The sequence below is a fragment of the Dermacentor albipictus genome, chromosome 1 (genome assembly GCF_038994185.2).
Source record: "Dermacentor albipictus isolate Rhodes 1998 colony chromosome 1, USDA_Dalb.pri_finalv2, whole genome shotgun sequence".
Taxonomy (NCBI): domain Eukaryota; kingdom Metazoa; phylum Arthropoda; class Arachnida; order Ixodida; family Ixodidae; genus Dermacentor; species Dermacentor albipictus.
This window is the reverse complement of record NC_091821.1, coordinates 85,389,415-85,416,357: the sequence shown is the minus strand read 5'-3', so window position 1 is coordinate 85,416,357 and position 26,943 is coordinate 85,389,415. Positions and strand designations below refer to the sequence as shown.

The window sequence follows — 26,943 nt, the reverse complement described above, 5'->3', positions numbered from 1 at the left end:
CGGACATGTTTTCTAAGCTCCCTTGCGGCGGCACGTTTTTGTTTGAAAGCGGAATTCCAGAAATGTTTAACGACAACTGTTTCTATAAGTAATGAATGGAAGTTTGGTAGCCCAAGTTCACGGAAGATGTTTGCAGACGTTACTATTAGGGAATTGTACGCAACGTTTTTAAGAATGTTTTTTATAATCCGGTCAACCCTGCATCTCCAACGATCCGAACAAAAGCCAAAGACTGTAATGCCATAACTTAACACACTGTAACCTAGTGCCTGTGCTGTAATCTTTTTTTTACAGATAAGGGTGCAATACTTTTGATATTAAATAACAGCCAGGCTACTGACCTCAGTTTGGAACAAATAAGTGATAAGTGATGTTGCCACGACAAATTACTATCGAAATAGATTCTGAGATATTTCACACAATCCACGTATGAAATAGGTGCGCATTTACAATGAACACAGTCTGACTCATGCAAGTAGAGAGGCATGTTAATAACAGCAGTCTTAAGTGGGGAGCGAAAAAAAACAAGTTTTGTTTTTTGGGCATTAAGAGATGCCCTAATAATAATAATAATAATAATAATAATAATAATAATAATAATAATAATAATAATAATAATAATAATAATTATTATTATTATTATTATTATTATTATTATTATTATTATTATTATTATTATTATTATTATTATTATTATTATTATTATTATTATTATTATTATTATTTGACTCTAGAGGAGTAGAAGTCCAAGCAGTCGCGAATTGTTTTGCTGCCCATTTCTCATCAGTATATGAAGCTGCAGGTCTCAACGGTGCAGTTAGTCATCGGCACACGACTGTTCCTACATCTAGTGCTATATTGTTTGATGAAATTGCTCATCCACGAATACCTTAAGCTCTTGAAGCCTTCCCTATCCTGCGGCCCCGATGACATCTCCTCCGCAATTCTAAAAGCTTACGGCACTATATTTGCTCCACCACTGAAGTCTATATTTAACAACTGTTTGGCCACTTCCACTTTGCGTCAGATGTGGAAAACTGCTCGCGTTTTTCCTATATATAAGTGTGGCTGTAAAACCGATGTCTGGAATAATCGCCCTATTTCTCTTCTCTGTGCCTCGTCTAAGGTTTTCGAGCTTCCTCTTCACAAGATATTGTCTTTTACTGTGAAAGACTCACTGATTCCCATTCAGCATGAATTTCTCACAGGCCGCTCCACTATCACAGATCTCGCAAAGCTTTATGACACTGATATCCGCGCCGAAAGGGGGTTAACCAAGGCGCCCGATTTATATTAGTCATATCATAAGAAGCCAACAAACACTGACACCAAGGACAACATAGGGGGAATTACTTGTGCTTAATAAATGAAATAAAGAAACGATAAATTAATAGAAAATAAAGTGGATGAAAAAACTACTAGCCGCAGGTGAGAACCGAACCCACAACCTTCGCATTTCGCGCCGGTATTTCAAGGGGGGCAAGTTGACACCGTTTACTGCGACCTGAGCAAATCCTTTATTGTAGTGTGCCACACATTGCTTCTGATCAAGCTTACGCACTGTGACATTTATTCAACTGACAATCTCTTGCGCAATTATCTTCTTGATAGACCACGCTATGTTAATGCCAATTCCCAAAGGTCTTCTTTTTACATGGCGACTAGCGGTGTCTCTCAAAGATCAGTATTAGGACCACTCCTGTTTTAAATTTTTTTTAATTCCGTTCATTCCGTTATTCGGAACTCTTCTTTTCTTCTATTTGCCAATGACATCAAAATTTTAAAGAAAATTCACACTGCATGCTGCTGACTGTCGCACCCTGCAGTCGGACCTGTTTTCCTTTTCTAAATGGTGCACAGATAATAACCTCTCTTTGACTGCAGCTAAGACCAAAGTCATGAATTTCACACGAAAAACAGCAAGCATTTCTTTTTCTTATTCTGTAGATTCTCTATCGCTGTGTAAGGTCTGTGAGACCAACGATCTTGGTGTACTTTTTGCTGCAACCTTACATTTTTCAGCTCACCCTAAACACGTTGCAATGCGGGTTATGCACTCTCTTGGCTCTGTTTGCAGACTATCGAGAGAATTCAGTTTTCTTACACCGTTCCGAAAGTTATACACAACTATCTGTCTTCCTCAACTCGAATACGCGTCAGTAATCTCGAATGGCATTTCTAGATCCAACAGGGACATTATAGATCGGATCCAGAAGAAGTTTCTAAGCGTATATCATCACCGCTTTGCAAACACTGACAATGGATCTTGTTCTAACAGTGTTGGATTACTGGCATTGCCCTTACTTCGCTCCCGACGTAATCGTGCTGACCTTTTTCTGTTCAAGCTCCTTCACGGTATTATCACCTGTCCCGAACTCCTCAGTTGTATAATGCTTCATGTTCCGCGCAATATCACCAGGGAACATAGACCTTTCCATGTCCCTGCCTGTCATCAACAACACGCAACCGTCCACAGAATACAGTTTCTTCATAACGCTTATTTTCATGATCTTGATATTTTTCATAACTCGCTGCCATCGTTTCTTTCCGACCTTTGCCTTGTTGTGTCATAGTTTCATGCATTGTTAAACTGCCATTATCTTCCTTTTCCTTTTGTACATATATTGCACTTCGTTGTATCTGCTTTCTTCTTTTCGCAATTGTTATTTTTATTCATTGCTTTTTATTATCTTCCCCTGTAGTGTTTTTTTAATTATTTTAATGCATGCATGCGCCAATACTCACACCTTAGGATTGTTCCTGGACACTTTAAATGAACATGATTCATTGATTGGTTATTATTATTATTATTATTATTATTATTATTATTATTATTATTATTATTATTATTATTATTAGTGGTACACCCGTGGTCTTGGTGCGCTTTAAATCTGTAATTTGGAAGGAAAAATGGCTTGAAGCGCGGGGAAAGCTGAAGAAACTACGTGAAAGTGCATCTTTTCCAAAGATCTACTTCAATGATAACTTGACCAAAGTTAACCGTGATCTCTTCTGGAAAGCGAGAACGAAGGCAAAAGAGGAGGGTTATCAGTTTTGTTGGACGAAAGGAGGCAAGATCTTCGTGAAAAAGAATGAAACAGCGTCTCTTGTTCGAATTGGTAAACAAGCAGACCTGGAGAACATTGCTTAGCCAACATGCCTTTTTCTTTCAGCGAACTACCAGACTTCAGTTCATTTAAAACAGAATTCCTGTGCAGCTCTGATGAAGATTTTACCATTATGAGCGTTAATATTCGAAGTCTTCGTAAATACTGGGACGAATTTAAATTTCAGGCTGAATCCGCAGCTAACTTTGTAGACGCATTTGTGATTACAGAAATCAATGTTTCCCAGGCTTGTCTTGATACGTTTACATTACAGGGCTTTTCCGCACATTTTGTCACACGAAGCGGGCGTCGTGGCGGGGGCATTGCTCTCTACGTAAACGACAACTGTGAAGTTTCTTCTATTGATGCATCTTTTGTACATGCCGAATCTATGATGGTCAAAGTTTGTAAAAGGTCATTTTCTGTCCATATCTTATCGATATATCGACCACCCTCATGCAGCCTGTCACGTTTTCTTGTTGAGCTTGAAGAAGCTCTGCGGCAGTGGAGCTCAGTGGATCAATTTTGCTTGATCGGAGACTTGAATATCAATATTTTATGCCCTGAAAAAGTGACTGTTTGTGATTATTTATCTACGTTGTCCGCTTATGGTCTGGAATGTACAATTGCAGCTCCTACTAGAGCGGAATTAGTTAATAATAGCCTAGTGCAATCTTGTTTAGATCACATAGCGATCAGAGCTCCCTGCTGTTCATTTAGGTCATGTACTATTCTACAACGCATGGCGGACCACTATTTCGTAGCATGTCGTCTAGTTCTACCAGACGCGTCTAGAGGGTTATCTGTGGAAACTGGATCTGGGCAGCGTAAATGCCTTGTCCCTACTGTTAATCAATCCAAGCTTGATAACCTTATCGTTTCTTTTGACTGGTCATCCTTAGCCAAAGAAGATTCTTCGGCCAAAGTATATGAAAGGTTCTGCATGCAAATGAAAAATTTTGAATTGCGTTGCACACGGCTGATAGCTAAGCCGATAAGGAAGGGTCACTGCTGGATGAACACGGAAATTCTTGCTTCCATTTCGTATCGAGACAACTTGTGGAAACGCTGCAAAAGAAATCCCAGAAACCAAAGACTGCGATTAGAATACAAGTCGGCAAGAAATAGAGTTGTTGCTCTTCTGCGTGGCGCCAAACGCCGTTACTTTTTTTATAAATTCCAACAATCTTCAAATAATGTAAGCAAAACTTGGTCTTTGGTAAATCATCTCAGAGGAGTGAGTTCCAATAGCCGTTCTATTTTCGGTGTTTTTCAACAACCTCCCACAGAAGTGGCTGATGCTTTCAACAGGCACTTTGTTAAAGCGTCCCAAAGGGCCCTTTCCCCATATACAAGCACTTCACCGTTAGGGCATTCCGTATCTGCGTCGGCTTTCCTTCCGAAAATTTTGAAGGGTGATCTGGAGGCAATTATTTTCAGTTTCCGTCCTAACAAGCCCACTGGATATGATGGAATTTCTTTACACACCATCAGGAGGAATTTCAATGCGCTGTCGGATATTATCCTTCATATACTGAATGGTTTTTTGGAAGGCGACGAAATTCCAGAATGCTTAAAAACTGCAGTTATTGTGCCACTACACAAGTCAGGGAAGAAAGATAGTATTGAAAACTATCGACCAATTTCAATATTGCCGATTATTGCTCAGGTCTTAGAAAAATTTCTTTTCCACACTATGTCTTCTTTTCTTAACAAATTTTCTATCCTGACCAATCGACAGTTTGGCTTTGTTTTAGGGCGTGGTACTGTGGCACTGCTTGAGGAATTTTCAGATGAACTGTTTTCGGCATTTGATCATAATCTTTTCACATGTGCGCTATTTTTAGATGTAGCGAAAGCGTTTGACACCCTGAATCATCAAATCTTGTTAAGTAAACTGCATTTTTGGGGATTTCGTGGGCCTTTTTACAAAGTTCTCGAAAATTATTTGAGCAACAGATTTCAGGTGGTCTCTACCGATGATAAGGGCATATTTAGCTCTAAGCTGTCGGTAGAAGCTGGAGTTCCTCAGGGGTCCATTTTGTCGCCATTGTTGTTTAATATCTTTGTTAACGACTTCCCTTTGGCAATTTCGAAATGTTCAGTATTCCAGTATGCTGACGACACTGTATTATTAGCGAAACACCTTTCTTATAAAACATCCACTGAAATGTTGCAAAATGACGTGCACAAGGCAATGCTTTGGTTCTATAATAATGGAATTGTTGTAAATGCCCAAAAAACAAAACTCGTTTGTTTTCGCTCCCCACTTAAGACTACTGTTATTAACTTGCCTCTCTACTTGCATGAGTCAGACTGTGTTCATTGTAAATGCGCACCTATTCCATACGTGGATTGTGTGAAATATCTCGGAATCTATTTTGATAGTAATTTATCGTGGCAACATCACTTATCACTTGTTTGTTCCAAACTGAGGTCAGTAGCCTGGCTGTTATTTAATATCAAAAGTATTGCGCCCTTGTCTGTAAAAAAGATTATAGCACAGGCACTAGGTTACAGTGTGTTAAGGTATGGCATTACAGTCTTTGGCTTTTGCTCGGATCGTTGGAGATGCAGGGTTGACCGGATTATAAAAAACATTCTTAAAAACGTTGCGTACAATTCCCCAATAGTAACATCTGCAAACATCTTCCGTGAACTTGGGCTACCAAACTTCCATTCATTACTTATAGAAACAGTTGTCCTTAAACATTTCTGGAATTCCGATTTCAAACAAAAACGTGCCGCCGCAAGGGAGCTTAGAAAACATCTCCGTTATGTTGTTCCACGTTCAGCCACAAGGTATGGCGCGGCCAGACGCTGTGCTTATGTGCCTGACATATTTAACAAACTACCAGAAGAGTTATTTAACGCGACATCAAAAAGAACGCTCAAGCACATCCTAAAACAGCTAGAGTAAAATTACCCTCTTGTACATTGCTTTTTTCTTGCATCGCAATATTTACCTCTTCAATTTTTGTTGTATGTAGATAAACAAATGTTATCTTGTTCTTATTTTTTGCCTTTCATTTTTTTTCTATTTTTTTTTCATCTCTCATCAATTTTTGTACATCTTTTGCCTTGTCTATCATATTCATTGGCACGGTCCTACAAGCCAACTAAGGCTTAGACCGGCCTGATTGTGTTGTTTTGTATATTGTGTGGCAATAAACATTATTATTATTATTATTATTATTATTATTATTATTATTATTATTATTATTATTATTATTATTATTATTATTATTGCTTAAAAGGAAGCCCAAGTATATTCGGGTAAGGTTGCTCCTTAATAATATCGTGGGACAGCCGGCTCTTGACGTGACGCGATTTGAGTTGAGTGAAACATGCATGTTTTTTTTTCTCTGTTAATATAAAAGATACCTCACAACATCCTCCATTTCGCCTCCGTTCTTAAGGCGTGATCACGCAGAGTACGTGTTTTCTATCTATTTCACGCGGATTCAGAGCGCCTGATTCGCGTGACATAGAAAACAAAAATGAAAATGTCGTGCCATCTCGGTAGACGCGATCGACTCCCCCAGTGTCCCTGCTCAGGATGATTCCGTGAAAGCAGGGGTGACAACGGCTGTGGAGGGTCAGCTCATTAGCTCCTCTGCACGGGGGGCGGTGATTGACGCACAAAGGCCACGCTCTGTTTGCAGACGTCGCGAGTCCAGAGCCCAGAGTACGGCGCTCTTCTGCGGGACTAAGTTCCATGACAAACGCCGATTGGTCACCCCTTGGCGCAAAGAGCCTCTGCGCCGCCATAAGCCTTGAAGCTATGCACGTGTTGTTGCGTACTTGTTCTCGGCCCCACGTTATGAGCCTGTGTGTCCAATGTGCTTTGCATCCTGTGCGCTGTACCGCATCGTGTGCTTGCGATGACACTTGGCTTTGCTCGAGAGTGACGTCCGTCTGCGTATAATGCTTCCAGTATTCCCTGACCTAGCCACGCTTTCTCTATTCGTATCATTTTCATTTTTGGTCTAGGCAACGAGGCAGCTACACCTGTGCACACATGCTCGAGGAAGACGTTGAAAACAGGTCTGGAAACGTACACCCGTGAGCTAAAGTATACGGACCACGAATTGCGCGATAAAGCTAATTTTCTTCCTTCGCGTGCGAATGCAACTTGAAATTGAGGACTGCAGTCCAAACTTGGCATTGCGAAATTTCCAGTGTACTCGCCAATTTCAGTTTATGCATGGTAATTACGAAGAAATTCAGTCTTTCCGGCAACCCTGCGGTCCGTATACTTTTGCTCACGGGTGTATCTAGACTATCACAAAACTCCATTGTTTTACTTCCTCAATTGAAATTGCTTGCAATATATGGGCTCAGAGAAATAGTTGCAGCACGAGAAGCGTCATCACGTCATCACGACAACAACAATAATAATGATAAGAAGAAGAGGAGAATGATAGCATGAATGCATTTAGGCATTATTTGTAATTGTGAAACATACTGTCAGAACTCCTTATTTGTTCCTCTTATAGACCGCCGCCTAAAGTGCTATCGTTGCAGCGGTACCTTCAGCTTGTGCCTATAGTCACCATTGAGCGATATTCGGCGACACATTAAACTAAAACTTCGGAAACCTGTCTACGAGTTACATAGACCGCGTATCAATGACTCCTTGTCAGGCATTTGGCCCGCAACCTTTTCTATGCATATTTTAATCCAGTTTACCGACTACACAAAGGCTGACTCGTTGTGACAAAATAATTGATTTTCCGGCTATTTTGTTGCTCTTGCAGTCTGATGCATTGTTTGGCCTGAGAGAGAAGAGTGACGTCAACCACGCCATCAATGGCTAAAATGCGCGCTACAGATTGCACGGAGATAGTCCGTGGGGGCGTTTCTTTACATAAGTAATCAGGTCACTGTTTACTGCTCTGGCAAGCAGGTATTTTAAAGCTCGTGTAAATTCAACTTTACTGAGTGGAGTCCACTCCGCAGGCAGCGTGATGGCTTTCATGGGTATATCGACCAAACAGATCGTCAACTTGGAAGAATGTAAGTTTCGGTTGGTTGGTATTCCATTTTAGTATTTTAGCCCACAGAAGAAACAGGGACAGTGGGCAGCTGTAGACAAAGCATCTACTCGGGTCACACTGTCTTTGTTTCATCTGAACCGCTAAAAGGTTATAAAAAAACATCGCTTAATTAAAGCTAGCTCACAAGGAGGTATACGCTGTGAGCATGCTTTTGTAGAGGCAAAATAGTGGTTAGTCTTGTCGCCGCAATTCCATAGCACGTGAGGAAGGCTGCCATTGAACAACAGATATGTTCCTAGCAGAAACATGGCCTATAAAGACCTGAAAATGGTCGGCAATTTCTCACCTGTTTCCTCGCGATGCGCACACAGTTGTTCTTGCCCGCAGACTATGCAATTGCTACGGCCTCCGAAATGCACAAACACGCCGCCACTACCAGAGTGCGTGGGTCGCAAAGTTTTGCACAAAGTACCAAGTGTGAACGTTGTGCCCAGCGGGCTCCATTCCAGAGTGCATGTTGCTGCAGGAGCGTGAGTTGGAGCCCTGCTGTTGGGCCAATTTTTTTTGTTTTAAGCGCGCAAGCTCTTCAACTACATTCCATGCGTTTGCCGACGTTCCTATGTAAGCCCCGATGTGTCGAAGTAATGAAACCACCGTACAGCTGTGTGCGTAAGAGACATTTATGAGGGAGCTATATACTATGTCGAGATTTATAGCTTGAATACGTCGAACTGAGATGCGCTCACTGGAACTATTTTTCAGCTGGAAATGTCGTGCTATATAAGGGGACTCACTCGGGCTTTCGTTGTCTACAGCTCGAGCAGTGAAGTGCTCGTCACGGAGAAAGTTTTCTTTTTTCTTCGCCCGAGGGGGCCGCTATATTGACGAGAAGTCCTTACGACGAGGTGCTGACCCCGACGACGACTAGACAATGAGGAATAGGGCGGCCATAGTGGTCGGCGTTATAACGGAAAGGCAGATAGACTCGGCAAACCCTGACGAAAGTACAATATGGACTTGATATCGTCGCTGATACATGCGTCAAAAGATGTCACGCTGCATTCTAGTTCTGGCTACGGGAAAGTGTTTATTTATGTCTGCATTATTATTATTATTATTATTATTATTATTATTATTATTATTATTATTATTATTATTATTATTTATTAGTATTATTATTGTTATTATTGATCTGCTGATTGAACACAACTTTATAACAACGCATGTTTTCATGTGCACTGTCTATCGCTATTTCTAAAGCATTCGATACAGTGAACCACGAACTCCTGCTTGAAAAACTATACCTGCTCGGTTTCAGGGGCCATTTTACCAGTTACTAAAAAACTATTTGTCCGGCCGTTCGCAGGTGATAACCTCGGCCAACCAGTTATTCATCAATAGCAAACTACCTTTGAAAGTTGGAGTACCTCAGGGCTCTATCTTTTCTCCTCTTCTTCTTAACATATTTATAAATGATTTTTTTTCAGCTGTATCGAAGTGCCAATCCCTCTGGACAGATGCAAGCCACCAGTACGGGGCCCTATACAAAACAGATCCATCGTGTGACTTTTAGATGCCGCGAGGCCTCTATAGACGAGACCAATCATGCCTACACCGCATCATACTCAAAGTCGCTTATACGAACTCCTTCAAGTGCAAGATGCAAATGACAGACTCCCGAATGGGCTTTGAATGCAACGCCCCTGCAACACCTTCTGTGCGACTGCTGCCGCTATGCGTCAAAGAAACAGTCTTTGAAGGCAGCACTGCACCTTCACTGAGTCTCGCTCGGAATGAGTCACTCTGCTGACGTTCTTGCGGGCCACGAGCCTTAACGAAACCTTCTAAATATCTCTACAGTATATATATATATATATATATATATATATATATATATATATATATATATATATATATATATATATATATATATATATATATATATATATATATATGTATATATGTTTATGTATATAAAATCATCACCCAGTATCTGGAGTAGTACGTCAGGTGAAACGCCAGGCTACTCTCCGACATCTACTTAAAGCATGTTTCTCTCTCTCTCTTTAAACACTGTTGCCTTGGTTCTCGTTATATTGTTTCTTGTTTTTCTTTTGTCACTGAGTTTCTGTGTTCATTAAACTTCATTTTGTTGTGTTGAGCTTCACCAGGTTTTCATTGGTGTCCATGTTGTCATCTCGTTTTTGTTTGCCGACGTGCCGGGCCAAATCACGCAAGTCACCTATTTAGCTTTCACGGGCCCGCCTTCTGATGTGCAACGATTGTAAGATGCAACGAGGACGACAACAACAATAACAACAACAACAACATTGTAACGACGTGGGATAGGCGAGGACGCGGAACAGCACCACCAACAAATACACTTTATCAGTCTTCCAAGAAAACCACCAACGTCTTCTTCATCTCCATGCTTAAATACCCGCGCTACTTCAACCTCGTCCCCGCTGGTACATACCCGCAGCAATATAGTTGTGCCATTTGCTCCCCCTTTAGAAAATATCATCGTCCCGATGCTAGAGACTTGGTAAACAGTGATAAAAAAACTGTGCAGTCTTGTCAGTCTTCATAGTACCGCTTCATACGAAGCACGTGAACGACCTCGAGTAAATGCCGTAGGCGCTTTGAACAGTGAGAGGCGTCTCGAACGACTTCGTAGTTGACGTTAATGATGCCTCGGAGAACTATGTAGGGCCGGAAGTATTTGCGCAGGAGCTTTCCAGAGAGCCCGTGCTGACGAATAGGTGTCCAGATTCACACTTTGTCGCCGGTGTTGTATGTTACGGGTTTGTGCCGAATATTGTAGCGTCTGGCGTCACAGCCCTGTTGTTCGTGGATTCGCAGATGCGCAAGCTGCCTAGCAGCTTCTGCTCGTTGTGTGATCTCTTCAGCACCTCTCTTGTTGTCACCAAATTCATGAGGGAGCATTGCGTCTAATGCTGTAACCTCACGGCAGTATACAAAACTGAAGGGTGTCTTGCGAGTGGTCTCTTCACGAGCCGTATTGTACGCGAAGGTGACATAAGGTTAAATCTCCCCCCAGTTCTTTGTGCTCTACATCTACGTACATGCTTATCATATCGGCCAGCGTCCTATTGAGTCGTTCCGTCAGTTCGTTTGTTTGGGGGTGATAGGCCGTTGTCTTCCGGTAGGTGGTACCACTTAGATGTAGAACGATATCGAAAAACTTGGCCATGAACGCATCATGACGACTACTACGGGAGCGCCATGCCTTAAAACAGCGGATTCAAGAAAAAATCGTGCCGCTTCATCTGCTGTTGCCCGTTGCAGAGCATCCGTCTCGGCATATTTAGTGAGACAATCCATGGTGACGATGATACACCTATTGCCAGTAGTAGACATTGGGAAGGGGCCCAGAAAATCTATGCCTACTTGTGCAAATGGTGTGGCCGGTACTTTGACAGTGTGCAGTATAGGCCGGCTGGCTTGGCGGATGGCGGTTTGCGACGCTAATAATCCAGACATGTCTGAACGTAACATTTAACGACCGTAATAAGACTCGGCCAGTAGTAATTTTCCCGAATCCGTGCCAATGTGTGAGTGTAGGCCAAGTGTCCAGCGGTCGGCTCGTTGTGGCAGGCGTGCAAGATTTCTCGTCGAAGCGATGAGGCAACAACGTGTCAGTAGTTGCTGCCGCTAGGTGAGAAGTTCTTCTTGTAGAGGAAGTTGCTGCGCAAGCAGTACGATGCCAGCCCTCTTTCAAAGAGCCTCGGCACACTGTTGATTCGTTTTTCCAGGTAATCAATAAGCGGCAGCAATTCAATGCCATCTCATTCCTTGCGTGAAAGATCGGCAGTGTCCACGATTCCCGGAAAGACCATGTCGTCATCGTCTTGTGCTGCCGGCTCAACAGGAGACTGAGAAAGGCAGTCGGTGTCTGCGTGCCGTTTTCCCGTCTTGTATGCGACAATAAAGTCGAACTCTTGGAGTCGAAGGCTCCAGCGTGCGAGCCAGCCGGAAGAATCTTTCAAATTAATAAGCGTGCAGAGCGAATGGTGGTCGCTAACTGCGGTGAAAGACCGACAGTACAAATACGGACGAAATTTCAGAACTGCCCATACCATTGCGAGACATTCTTTTTCAGGGGTGTAGTAGTTAGCCTCAGCTCGGGATAGCGTCCGACTGGCGTAAGCGATCACCTTTTCGCTGTCGTCCTGTCAGTGTCACTGTTTTCGCTGTCCTGTCAGTAGACGGACATTACTACCATCTGTATGCAATATCGTCGGGGCGTGTTCATCGAAGTGTGATGGCACCCGAAGCGCTTGCGTGCGTTGTCGGAGCTCGTGAAATGCCCGCTGCTGGTCTTCGCCCTAAGTAAACGGGATATCTTCTCTGGCGAGTTGTGTTAACGCCCATGCGATGCATGAGGAATTCGCAATAAATCGCCGGTAATGTGCACAGAGTCCCAGAAAACGCCACACGGCCTTTTTTGCTTGATGGAATCGGGAAATTAGCGACGGCAGCAATTTTATCCGAGTCATGTCGGACTCCTTGGCGACTGACGACGTGACCAAGGAACTGGATCTCCTGAAAACCGAAATGGCACTTCTCAGGCTTTATAGTGAGACCGGCAGAGCGTATTGCTTCAAAAACAGTTTTCAGCCTTCGTAAGTGTTCGTCGAACATTGCGGAAAGGACAATCACGCCATCCATGTACACCAGCCATGTTTGTTATTTCAGTCCAGAGAGCACAGTGTGCATTAGACGCTGGCGCCAAACGCGAACCGAAGCGAAGTACCTGAATTTCATAAAGTCCGTCAGACGTCACAAACGCGGTTTTCTCACGATCTGTCTCGTCCACTTCGATCTGCCTATAACCGGTTTTCAAGCCCGTTGAAGAAAAGTAGCACACGTTTCACAACCTGTCCAAGGAATCATCAAATACGTGGCGATGAATAAACGTCCTTCTTTGTGACCTGATTGCGCTTCCGATAGTTGATGCAGAAGCGCAGGCAACCGTCCTTTTTTTCCCACTAAAATTACAGGTGATGCCCAAGGACTATTACACGGTCAAATAACGCCATCTTCCAACTTGTTATTGTATCGCTTCGCTTTCATTTGGGGTCACACTATAAGGGTTTTGTTGAATGGGTCTGGCGTCGACATTATTAATGATGCGGTGTTTGGTAAGTGGCGTTTGATCAACTCTTGACGCAGATGACACAAATAGAACCAAGAACACCTTAGACTTCTGTCAAGCAAAGGACCAGGCAGGATTCCGTAAGGGCTACTCAGCAACAGACCATATTGACACTATCAATCAGGTGATAGAGAAATGTGCGGAATATAAACAATCCTTATATATAGCTTTCATTGATTACGAGAAAGCGTTTGATTCTGTCGAAACCTCAGCAGTCATGGAGGCATTACGGAACCAGGGTGTAAACGAGCCGTATGTAAAAATACTGAAAGATATCTATAGCGGCTACACAGCCACCGTAGTCCTCCATAAAGAAAGCAACAAAATCCCAATAAAGAAAGGCGTCAGGCAGGGAGATGCGATCTCTCCAATGCTATTCACAGCGTGTTTACAGGAGGTATTGAGAGACCTGGATTGGGAAGAATTGGGCATAAAAGTTAATGGAGAATACCTTAGTAACTTGCGATTCGCTGATGATATTGCCTTGCTTAGTAACTCAGGGGACCAATTGCAATGCATGCTCACTGACCTGGAGAGACAAAGCAGAAGAGTGGGTCTAAAAATTAATCTGCAGAAAACTAAAGTAATGTTTAACAGTCTCGGAAGAGAAGAGCAGTTTACGATAGGTAGTGAAGCGCTGGAAGTGGTAAGGGAATACATCTACTTAGGGCAGGTAGTGACCGCGGATACGGATCATGGGACGGAAATAATCAGAAGAAGAAGAATGGGCTGGGGTGCGTTTAGCAGGCATTCTCAGATCATGAACAGCCGGTTGCCATTATACCTCAAGAGAAAAGTGTATGATAGCTGTGTCTTATCAGTACTCACCTACGGGGCAGAAACCTGGAGGCTTACGAAAAGGGTTCTGCTCAAATGGAGGACGACGCAACGAGCTATGGAAAGAAGAATGATAGGTGTAACGTTAAAGGATAAGAAAAGAGCAGATTGGGTGAGGGAACAAACGCGAGGTAATGACATCTTATTTGAAATCAAGAGAAAGAAATGGGGCATGGGCAGGACATGTAATGAGGAGGGAAGATAACCGATGGTCATTAAGGGTAACGGACTGGATTCCAAGGGAAGGGAAGCGTAGCACGGGGCGGCAGAAAGTTAGGTGGGCGGATGAGATTAAGAAGTTTGCAGGGACAACATGGCCAGAATTAGTACATTACCGGGGTAGTTGGAGAAGTATGGGAGAGGCCTTTGCCCTGCAGTGGGCGTAACCATGATGATGATGATGATGTAGACGTCAACATCATTTGCTGACTTCGCGCACTAACAACTTTTCAAGTCAGGACAATTATACCCCACTTCCGTCACGTAGCTGCAGACATAGTCATACCGACGTCCTCTTTTTGTACTAGATAAAGCCAACAAAGAAGCAAAGAAAAGCATCGAGGACGCTTTTCCGATGCTTTCCTTGGCTTCATTGTCTGTTCGCTTTACGTGGTCATGATTAACAAAATAGAGCCCTTCGGTTCCACTTCTCCCTTTTTCACTACGTCAGACATGGAATTATTACATGCACGGATCTACTAGGTTCTCTTTCACTATGGTTTCCGCAGAAGACTACCATGGGACGTGGACCCTTCCACGTTTCTGCCTCTTTCAGCAGACATTTGCCTTTCCATAGAATACACAGTTTGTACAATAGTCATATTCTCCAACTTGATATCTCCCAAAACGTGTTGCCTTCTTTCTGTTTCGAGCTTGGCACTACCTCTTCGGCTTTCTTTCTAACTGCACTCCTTTATCGTATTTTCATGGTTTCTATCTCTTTCCGTGTATGTAATCTGGCTTTCAATTGTGTGTTATTACTGGGTTGTTGCTCATTATTTAGCTATTCATCCTGTTCTTTTTTGTTATTTCGGTACTGTATTTTTATCCAATAACATTTCGTTGCAGTTTTACCTTTCTAGGATTTTTTTGTTTTTGTTTCTCTGTACGCCAGTATTTAGACTTCCGCTTGTTTCTGAGCACATAAAATAATGATTAATTCAATAATTTAGATCATTAATAATATTATTATAATTATATTATTATTATTATTATTATTATTATTATTATTATTATTATTATTATTATTATTATTATTATTATTATTATTATTATTATTATTATTATTATTCCTACTACATTTAATTGCTTGATTGGTTGTTTCATTATGAATGTTGAAGAATTGAAAGACCAGAGAGAAAGCAAGGGTAGGGAAGGCAGGGAGGTCAACCAGAACAGCATCCGGTTTGCTACCCTACACTGGGGGTGGGGGAAAGGGGAATAGAAAGAGGAAGAAAGGGAGAGAGTCAGCACTGAGTACATGTGGGAGGGACACCTTACACAATGACACTATAAGCGGTCTCTTAAGCCCGTGCACTTTAAGTACCGCACTAGTGCACGAATCGCTTTTCGAGCCAGTGACGGTTGTGGCCACGGTCCGAGTATCTTTGACTCGGTGAATGGTCTCGAGTCTAGTCTGTGTAAAGTTGCCCGCAGAGGGAGGCGGTGGACATCGTAGCGAGGGCAGGTACACAATACGTGCTCGATGGACTCCTCGCACCCACAGGAGTCGCACATCGGGCTCTCGGCCATTCCCATACGGTAGGAGTATGCGTTCGTGAACGCCACTCCCAACCACAAGCGACACAACAAGGTTGCTTCGCCGCGGGAAAGGCTAGGTGGCAGTTGTAGCCGTAGCGTGGGGTCCAGTTGACGTAATCTGCAATTGAAGCCACTTGATGTCCAGAGATCTTGGGACTTCTTGCGCGCAAGTAGGCGAAGTTCTCTGGCAGCGTCCGACCTCGCCAAAGGTGTTGGACGCGTCTTTGTATCTTCGTGGGCACACCGGGCAGCCTTGTCAGCTAGGTTGTTGCCGACGATGCCACAGTGAGCAGGAATCCACTGAAATACAATGTGGTGTCCTCTTTCCAGAGCATGGTGGTGCAGTTCCCTGATTTCAGATGTCATTTGCTCGTAAGTTCTGTGACGTAACGCGGACTTGATGCTATGAAGGGCTGCCTTGGAATCACAAAATACGACCCACTTCTCTGTTGGCTCTTCGGTGATGTACATCATAGCGGCATGGAGAGCTGCAAGTTCTGCCGATGTAGATGTAGTCGTGTGCGACAGTTTGAATTTAACTGTAACGTTCTTGGCTGGAACGACGAATGCGGCAGTTGAGCTGGTAGGTGAGGTTGAACCATCGGTATATATGTGTATGCGGTCATGATACGTCTGGTGCAGTAATAGGAGTGTAAGTTGCTTCAGAGCCGGCGATGGATGATTGGACTTTTTTGTAATTCCAGGAATATCAAAATTCACTTGAGGCTGTCGCAGGCACCACAGGGGGGAGGAAGGCTTCGCCGCCGGTGTAAAACTTGCTGGTATGTACTCTTGATGAGCGTTAATCATTCGTGAAAAGGTCGCTTGAGGTCTCTCGGCTGGTAGGGAGGCCAAATGGTGGTCGGGGATCCTTGACAGATGGCGAATGTGCGCTCTGAGAGAGTCGACAGCTACATGTGTCTGGATTGTATGGTCTCCTGCGATGGCAATTGTTGCTGCTGTTGACGTGCACCGAGGCAGCCCCAAACACGTGCGTAGGGCTTGACCTTGTATGCTCTCCAAGGTGCGAAAGTTCGTCTTGCATGCATTGGACAACACTGGTAGGCTGTAACGTAGGAGTCCGAGAAACAGAACCCTGTACAGCTGCAACATAGAATGGACTGGTGTACCCCAGTTTTTCCCGCATAGAAATTTGAAGACTTGAGCAATGGCGACTAGCTTCTTCTTCAGATAGACGCAGTGAGGGCTCCACGAGAGGTTGCGGTCAATGATGACGCCCAGAAACCGATGTGTCTTAACATAGAATACAGCTTGACCATTGATGGTAACAGGATACGATGACATTTGTTTCCGCGTAAAACCAAGTAATGCGCACTTCTCAGTAGACACACTGAGGCCTTGTTCTCGGAGATAAGAAGCCGTCATGGTTGCCGCCCGCTGAAGCCTGGCTCTTAGCTGAGGGCGAGTCACCGCAGAGGCCCAGATGCAAATGTCGTCGGCGTATATTGAGACATGTACTGTCTGCGGTAGGTAATCCACTAGTCCTACCAGGACGAGGTTGAACAAAATAGGGCTCAACACTCCACCTTGCGGCACACCACGGCAGATGTAATGGTCTGAAGTTGGGCCGTCTTCGGTCTGTAAGAAAAAACGCCTTTCAGTCAAATAGTCTTGAAGCCATTGATACATCCGGCCACCAACTCCAACAGCCTCAAGTGAGTTTAGTATGGCCTCATGGGTGACGTTATCATAGGCTCCTTTTATATCCAGAAAAAGTGCCGCAGACAGGCGCTTGAGGCTTTTTTGATTTTGGACCCATGTTACGATGTCAATGACGTTGTCTATGGACGTGCGACCCCGACGGAAGCCTGTCATGGCGTTCGGATAGATGTTGAATCGTTCTAGGTACCATTCCAATCGGGCAAGAATCATTCTTTCCATCACTTTGCCGACGCAGCTCGAAAGCGCAATCGGACGATATGATGAGATCTCAAGCGGTGACTTTCCAGGTTTCAGAATGGGGATCAAGCGGCTCGATTTCCATTGTTTAGGAACGGCGCCGTTCTGCCAAGACTCATTGTAGTAGTTGAGAAGCTCATCACGTGCCTCATGTCCAAGGTGGCATAGGGCAGCATACGTGATGCCATCAGGTCCTGGTGACGAAGAACGCCTGCAAGTCACCAACGCAGCATCGAGCTCTTCGAGTGAAAATAGCACGTTGATTTCTGGTACACGTGCCTCAGGGATGTCATTCAATGCTGCGTCAGTAATGATGGCCACGGACCCAGCAATCCGTGCGCAGAACTCTTCAGCCAATTGAAGTTCCGAGCGAAGTTGGTAGAGGGCCAGAGCAGCGAAGGGCTTCCTTTGATGCGGAGATGAGCGAAGACCCCTAACCGTTCTCCATATGTGCGAGAGCGATTTTCGGGGATCAAGCGACTGACAGAATGTTTTCCATCGCTTATCTTCCAATTTATCCATGCGACGCTGGATTTTCTTTTGTATGCGCCGTGAAGCCCTCAGATCCAAGACGGACTTCGTGCGCCGATACCTCCTCTCCGCCTGTCGGCGTGTCGCACGCAGCCTATCCAGTTCCACGTCCAAGTCTGTTCGCCTTGTTGACCTTGTAAGCGAGCACATGGACGTTTTCAATGCCTCTGCGATTGTTTCTTCGAAAGTGTGTGAGAGGCCTTCCCGACAAGTGTCATCCATATCCTTCTTAAATTTTGTCCAATCAACTGTACGCAACACAGTAGAGGAGCGTTGGTCAATTCCTCTAATCGTTATGTATGTTGGAATATGGTCGCTTCCATGTGTTTCTACGTCTGTAAACCATTGGACGCTCGAGGCAAAGCGCCGTGACACCAAAGTCAAGTCCAAGCAGCTACTGTAGGTCGTGCCTCGCAGAAATGTAGGGCTGCCGTCATTTACACAGCACAAATCATGGTCGGCAGCAAAGGAGGCAAGGCTCCTGCCTTTGGAGTCCATTTTAGTGCTTCCCCATAGCTGGTGATGCGCGTTGAAGTCACCTGTGATAACCCAGGGACCATTGTTCATTAGTAATATTTTCTTGAGTCGTTCGCCGTCAAAGTGACCCGCTGGGGATATGTAGGCACCAATTAGTGTAAATGACACATTCTTCTTTTGGACATTTAGGCAGACATATTGGTTGTCGTCATGAGGCTCTATTGCGTTAGCGACATATGTGAAGTCCGTGCGGATGTAGATGATCACTTTCGTGCTCGCACCGCGTGTGGACGAGACGAAAGATTCATAACCGGACAGTCTGAGTGGAGTTGATGTATTTGGTTCGCAAATGACCAGTATGGGGAAGCGATTTGTGAAAATGAATTGGCGAAAGTCTGATATACGGGTCCTTAGACCCCTGGCATTCCATTGAAAGATCGACGCACTTTTAAGTTCAGTGCGGAAGGGGACTATTGGTCGAGCCATGGTGCTTAAACGATGCTAGCAAGCACTGGATTTAGTGCATCCAGTATTTGCAGAGCGCTTCGAGCTGCTGGTGTTTGCAGCTTGTTCAGTATAATGCGCATTGTATTAATTAGCGATTGCAGCATATCAGCCACCTGCCTGTCTTGGTCGCACACATCGCCGACAGTAGACGTCGGGGGTTGTCCAGCGAAAGTTTGCTGTGATTCTGTTGGTGAATGTTGTCGTTTTGGTAGAGCCGGCCAAGATTCGGCAGATGTGGCCTTCTCAGTGGACTTGCTCTTCGCGGTCCTTTCCACATTGTCTGGCCTAGGCGGTGGAGGAGGAGGTGGTGTTGTAGGAAGTGGCATGCGCCTTCCTTGAGAAGCCTGTCTTGAGGAGCGCCGGTGACGTGAACGTCGCTTCCTGATTTTTTCGGCGGCTTCGCGATGAGATGAATGATCTCTCGCCATCTCTTTCAAGATGGCCATTTCCTTCTTAATATGTGGGCACTTCTTCGATGAAGCTTCATGCGATCCTCCGCAGTTTGAACACTTCACCACAGTCGCGCCACATTTATCTGCAGTGTGGGGCTCTCCGCAGCGGGGGCATGCTGCCTGATTTTCGCAGACGCTGCTCACGTGTCCCAGTTTCATGCATTTGCGGCACTGGAGAGGTTTCGCAATGAAAGGCCGCACTGCATGTCTGAAGTGTCCAACCTTGACATGCGAGGGTATATGTTTGCCCTTGAATGCTATTTTCACGCAGCGTGAACTGCCTAGCCGCTTAACATCAACGATGACCTCATCATTGGCTGGCTTGATAAGAATCGGCAAGTCGTTATTAAGGATGGCGACGTCTACGTCGTAGATAACGCCGGTGACTACGTCAGATCCCAGAGGGATGTAAGAGCGCACCTGAATGCCATCGAGGTCCGTTACGCTGCGTAGAGTGGTCAAAGCAGCCGCATGCTGGACATCAACCGCCAGAAGATTTTTTCGGGTGTTCACTCCAATGTCCGATATTTCATTTGGCACCAAGGCTTCCAGTGACATCGACACAGATTGCCTGTTAAGTAGCTTCATGTTGACGTTGGGAAGCAGGGGCACAAAGATGATGGTATTGGCGTCCGGCCTCTGTGTCTGTCTCACTGTTTCCGTGCTTGACGATGAGGACGTCCTGGTGTTCCGTCGCTTCGCTCTGCGGCTCTGTACAAGCTGGAAGTCGTCATCGGAAGTGTCCTCACTGCTGAGAGAGTAGACATGGGTGTCCTCGCTGTCGGTGTCGCTCTGCTGACCGATCCGCTTCCTGGAGGCGGCCGCCGCTGACGCCGCCGTCGCCGGCAGACGTGCGGGGTCGTCCACTTCCATTGCGACTGAGCAGGGAGCGAGGACCAGCGGATGAACTTAGGTTTTCACAGAACGACGAAGTGTCTTTTGATACAGCGCTGTTCTTTCTATTTGAAAGACCAGCTTCGTTATAGCCGGCTATACCAGAATTCGTTTCTCAGGCATAAATAATAAAAGCAAAAGTAAGAAAAAAAAACAAATATCAACAAACACTATACATGCAGGAACACGTCACAAGCTCTCATCTGTGTACGTTACAGAAACTGCGCATCTCAGGTGCGTGGTGTAGGGCGAGCAAGTGCCTTCCTTTTGCTTTGTTGTCCAGTCCACATTATGTCTAATAAAGGTAGCAGAAACGAGAGAGAAGGAGATCGCTGAGCAACGGACCATGCCATTTCAGAGCATCATGAACAATGGCCAGCTGCAGGCCCTCAAGAGAGAGCTTTTTTCTCCCCATAGCACTCAGTTTCGTGCAAACTTTTTTTCTTAGTGATATAAACTTAAACGACATGTTACTGCCTTAACGCACGCACACATGAGCACACACACACGAGCGCACACACACGCACACTTCACATTCGGCCGGTGCTTACGGCAGCACATAAAATAAATCCATGAACAGATGGCATATGAAAGTGCAATTACCTTTTATTTAAAATAACCGTGTATCGCTTGCTGAAGCTTGGATCATTGGATCCTTCGCGTGTTGCCCTTTACTTCGGCTTCGTGTGTGTTGATTGCGCTCCGCTACTTCCCCTTCTCCATAATATAGTACACTGACTTGATGTCAGACTCAAATATGGTCTTTTTTATTCGCTGCTCCGACTCCAAGCTAACCCTTCACTTTGTGTGCGCTCATTTTCATTACACTTTTGACAGCACCAATCCAATAACAACCCGTTTTCTTTGTGCCTACACCACCAACTAATGCAGCGATTCTATTACACCTAACCTAAACGGTGGCATGAGTTCGGTGGCCTGCTAGAGTTATACGTAATGAGTGTCAAAGGAAGCGAAGCACAATCGAGGACGACAGACAACTAGGTATGGTAGGGTATGGTAAAACTTTGATGAAGTCCTGCAGTGGTGTGATGAAATGAGGAAACTTGAAGACACAGGATGGGTGTCAGCTGGCGCATGACACGAATAATTGCAGATCCCTAAAGAGGCTTTCATCCTGCAGTGGACTTATATAGGTTGGTGATGATGATGGTGGTGGTGGTGATGTTGATGATGATAACGATGGAATGGTCTCATGTGCTCAACGGAAGGCACTTACCCTATATATATATATATATATATATATATATATATATATATATATATATATATATATATATATATATATATATATATATATATATATCAAAACGTTTGTTTAAAAGAAAAACATGCAGAAAGCGAGTGGGTGGAGCCCCTAGTCCAGGGCCCCACTGGCTTGAGCGGTCCGCCGTGCTTGGTTGAGGAGCGCTAGTTGCATCTCCCGATCCTCGCTGGCGAGCCAAGTCTCCCACTGCTCCCTTCCGGAAAGTTTGCCGGCTATGTTTGGTGTAATAATTTTGGGTGGCCTGTTCTGGCAGTCCGACGTAATGTGGGTGAGAGTTGGCCGGCCTCCACACCAAGGACAGCGAACGCTGTACAGCATTGGGTGAATGGCATTCTTCAAATAATGGTTTGGAAATGTGTGCGTCTGTATTCGGCGCCAGTCATAAGCGTCCTGCCTGGATAGGTCAGGGTGTGGTGGACTGTACTTTCTTCGCTCGCGCCGCTGGTGCTCAAGGATGTCTCGTGGTAAAAAGGGGTTTTCGTCAGAGTGGTCGACCGCTCGGTTGACAAAAACACGAGCTGCGCCGTCCGCTCTCTCATTGCCCTCGAGTCCTGCGTGACCCGGGCACCAGATGATCATGTGTTTATGCGTTAGGTTGGATCCTAATAGGTGAGTGGTGCTGTGTGGTAGCCTCCCGGTGAGGAATAGTCTACATGCGACTTGGGAATCTGTAAGAGTTATCGACGATTGTCCCAGAGCGTCCTTAGTTTTAATAGCTAGCGCGATGGCTGAAGCTTCTGCGGTATTCGCAGATGCAACTCTAGCCGTGGCGCAAGTCACAAGCCCTTGATTTGCGGCCGCTCCTACCTTAAAAATACATGCAGTGACATCAGAAATGCTATAAGTTCGAACGCGCTCTTGAGTATATTGCAGTTCCGAGCAGGATGTGTTCCCTATACGCGACCAAAGGGAAACGGCACCAGTATGAGCTGGGCGTGTTTAGGGCATGGTAAGGCGTGCACAGTCGAATCCAAATGTACCCTAATCAAGATACTGTTCCATTAGTGACAATTTGTTCTATAGCCGCCACGGCGTATGACTTCTGACTACCAATAAATCGCTTTTCACAACCAATGCTTGTATGGCATATGCTTTGTTAATGCCCAATACGTTTTGTAATGCCCACAGGAGGAAAATGTGATTCGACGCACGTCTCTCTTTTTCTTTCTTTCTTTTTTAATGGGAGTGCAAGCGGAATGCAAAATTAGAGATTTTGCAATCGCTTTCACAGTAATAATCCGACTAAAAGCTCACTGCCGGTCGCTATGGGAGCGCACGTGTGGCATAAACGCGACACGAAGTCAGCGTTGTTGGTTTTCTGGGAATGCGCTGTTTAAGCGCTAGAGTGCGGGAAAAGCGAAGTTCGGACGCGCCGCTTAACCATGGAGCACGCGTGCCTGTATTCGTAATCCTCATGCCGCCGGGCTTTTCCCCACAAGCCAGGTTTATGGCGGTGAGCCGGCAGCGCCTCCTTTCGCGTTCAGCACAAGGGAATATCAATAAAAGGATCGGCAGAAAAGAAGGCAGCAGTATGATGTCTTAATCGCGTCGTTTAGACAAGGAAAAAGAAATAAAAAAAGAACGGCACTCATGGGAACCACTCAGTGCTGTAATCCTGCGTAAATTGTTCCTTCGCTCTTCGTTGAGCTCCTCTTTCTCTCTCAAAGGCTAGGCGCATCGAGCGTTTACACTGCGAAGCCCAAGCTTCATTTGACGCTCGCAGTCGACTTTGCGAGGCGTATACATTATGGCGCCAGAAGCTGCAGCACCAGATCACGTTACGTGGGAGGCGATGACGGCGATCATTCATAGAAGACTGAAAAGGAAATTTGAAAAAAGAAGAAGAGAGAATACAAGTACAAAAAAAGGTGGCTGGCAAGCGGATGAAGACGTCATACAACTGGCGCGTGCGATCGACGACATTCTGCAGCGTTCGGGGCTCACGCACGCCGCTCGCAGCGTGTCGCGGATTAGCCTCGATCGGGCGCGCGCTTGGGCTCCGCTGGCTGCTGCGGCCCATCCCGGACAGCGAGCGCTGGACGGCGTGCGAACGACGCCGTCGTCGTATCGCGCCTATGTGCCGTAAGCTCCCACCACGTGCACAGCACGTACAGGATGCATTCTCCGCGCGGCGCGGAGGCTTGCGCCCGAAAGCGTCGCGTGAGGCAGTACAGCTTGCACGCGCACGATTTCTGTTCCGCGGACGGACAGGGAGATCGCGGGGGCCGTGCTCGAACGCACGCACGCTGTGGCACCCGCGGCCGAAAGGGGTCGTGCGTTCGTTTGTACGCGCACGCCGGAGGAGGCATGCGTGTGTGCGTGTGCGTGCGCGCAGGTCGTAGCAAAACGCTGTCGCCACCAGCCGCCGGCAGTAGCGGGGAGGGAGGGCAACGTGGCCTAATGCGGCTGCTAATCCGCTGTGGGAACGCCGCGAACCCGAGTCCTCGAGACGGCGTTGGAGCGGGTCGAATTTCGCCGCCGCGGCCATCGGCGGGCGCCGCGCTTTTGGCGGGTTTTCTTTGTCGCCGCACCGCCCGCCCCCTTTGCGCTATTCCCGCGATCGCTCAGCGTTTTCGGACCCGTCGTGTGCGTCGCCCTGGTGCTGATACACGATAAAGTCCTCCGAAACATGGCCCGCTATCCACGCTTAGATCTTTTTCTTTATTTGCCTGCCCGCCATCCAACCCCCAAACCCTGTTTTTAATTTTGTCCTTCGGCCACGGTCACTATTCTCCGCCTGCTCGATCTATGCGCTCATACTTTGGTTCCGCATGAAACCTGAGGCCGGATATTATTTTTTTCCCAGGAAGTACGCATGTGCTGCCAGTAGGACGTCGACCTGTGCACGCACATTTCAATTAAATTACGCGCGGTAATGAACGTTTCATTGCATGGCGGCGAAAATATGCGAATACCCTTTTCTATAAGCACGATTGTTTACGCAAGTTTTGGCACCTTGGCAAGTCAGAATTGTTTCATTCCATGACCATCGGAATAATATTCGGCATGTGAGGATAACGTGCCGTGGTTGAGTGGATATGGTGTTGGGCTGCTAAGCACGAGGTCGTGGAACCGAATTCCGGCCGCGGCGGTCGCATTTCGATGGGGGCGAAATCCGAAAACACCCGTGTACTTAGATTTAGGTGCACGTGAAAGAACCCCAGGTGGTCGAAATTTCCTGAGTCCCCCACTACGGCGGGCATCATAATCAATCGTGGTTTTGGCACGAACAACCCGATACTTTTTTTTTAATATGAGGACGTGATTTTTCTCTGCAGTCTTGAAGTTTACAATTCTTAAGGTAGATTAGAGGTCTCGTTAGCTCTAGAGAATTAATAGCGAAGCATCTCTTTTAGCTAAGCATACTTCGGCAGAATAAGTGAATATTCACCCATAGTCACTCGCTAATATTTTTGCAGCTTATCTGCGCATTCAAACTCATGATCATTCACATTCGTTGGAACTCCACTCCCGTCACTCAGGAACACTCACTCGCGTTCTTTTTGTCGCTTGCGTTCACAGTTACCGGTAACCAGTAACGCTCACATGCCCGCTTTCACTCACCGGCATTCATTCACACACATGCTCGCGCACCGTCACTCACGTCGACTCACTCACCAGCAGTCAAACTACAATATTCATTTAGTGATAATCAGAGCATGACTGCTGAACAACAGACAGCCGATAATGTAAGTAACATTTAGAGCTGTAATGTTGAACTTTATTGTTCGCTGTGAGCCGTTTAGGCAGATAGCTTTTGCGCTTTTGTATAACGCTAGTGCATTCAAGCCACCTGCAAATTGTTGCAGTTGCTTCGAAGGTGTTGCCAGATTTGCTCAGGAATTGCGTTGCAACTTCATGTATATTTACGAGGCTCAGTGCTAAAGAAATGGACTCGCCATCCCGGCCCCGCGAAAGTAGATGTCCCGCGAAGCTGCTGAAAACCACCATTACAATTGCTGAGGGGGTATGCAGTGCTTTATCACTTTAGAGTAACGGGAGTAATGGTAACTTTGATAGCAGGCTGCCCCCGATAGCGGTGCTGCAACAACATTGAAATCAGTTGCTAGGCTCGTTCTATTTATACGAAAGGCTAGGGACATCACTCCCCACGTCGCAAGCTGCCGTCGCCGTGGCAGCTTGCGCAAAGTAATCTTTACCGGGAAACGTATGCGGGGAGCGCTGCGTGCTTCGCATTGTTATCAGGAGCGCCTTATCTTAATATGTGGTTCGGCTCATTTTGTGCTTACTCTTTCTTGAAATGTATGCTGTTCTGTATGTGGTATGCGTGATTCCAAAGAATGTATGCACTGTTCGCTTCACTTCGCTGACTGCATGCTTTAAGCCTCTGCCTTACGGGGGTAGGAGCCAATGCTCTTGGACCTGCATTACCGCCGGGATCGGACCACATTTTTGTTGACGGACGTGGACACGAAATATGCCGACCAACTAGAGGCTAACAACTTCACTGTAAAACTTGCTTCCAAAAACAAAATTTTACTAAAGGCGAAGGAAACTTGATTTGCTAGGTTAAATGGGAAGAGGGGGAGGAGGAGGTGGGCATCGACCTTTTACAGAACGGGCCCCTATAGTGATTTTCGCATGCCGAGGGAATCGTGCAGGAGGAAGCTAGCATACCTTCATGGGATCAGAATACGCACGCCATGCAAATTAATAGCATTTAGTATAGAACACAGCCGCCGGACTCGGCAATGTGACAGAAGTGTAGCGTTGCAGAGGACCCATGTTATGTTCATTCTGTCCGGTGGCACTAGACTTTCTCCAACTCGTCTTTGCAGGTCGAGTTGTCTACATGACGTGACTCGTGTGTCTCAACACGCTAGACCTTCTTGCATCCGGATGGGGGAGTTAGATATGCCTTTCGCCTTGCTTCCCAGCGAAACCACTTTATTCTTCTTGATCCTCCACTTTATTATTATTATTATTATTATTATTATTATTATTATTATTATTATTATTATTATTATTATTA

General features: G+C 45.6%; 1 protein-coding gene across 7 annotated transcripts in view; it reads right to left on the bottom strand.

Moving 5' to 3' along the window:
* Positions 1-26,943, bottom strand: part of LOC135896226 (neurogenin-3-like) — a 181,285-nt gene that overhangs the window by 50,884 nt on the left and 103,458 nt on the right. The window contains exon 1 of one of the 7 annotated variants that reach the window (XM_070532872.1): positions 8,454-8,589. The exons of 5 other annotated variants lie outside the window; for them this stretch is intronic. The gene's annotated coding sequence lies outside the window, so the exon portion shown is untranslated. Of the gene's footprint in view, positions 1-8,453; positions 8,590-26,943 lie in introns of those variants that run through there. One more of the 7 variants, XM_070532889.1, reaches the window with a different exon arrangement.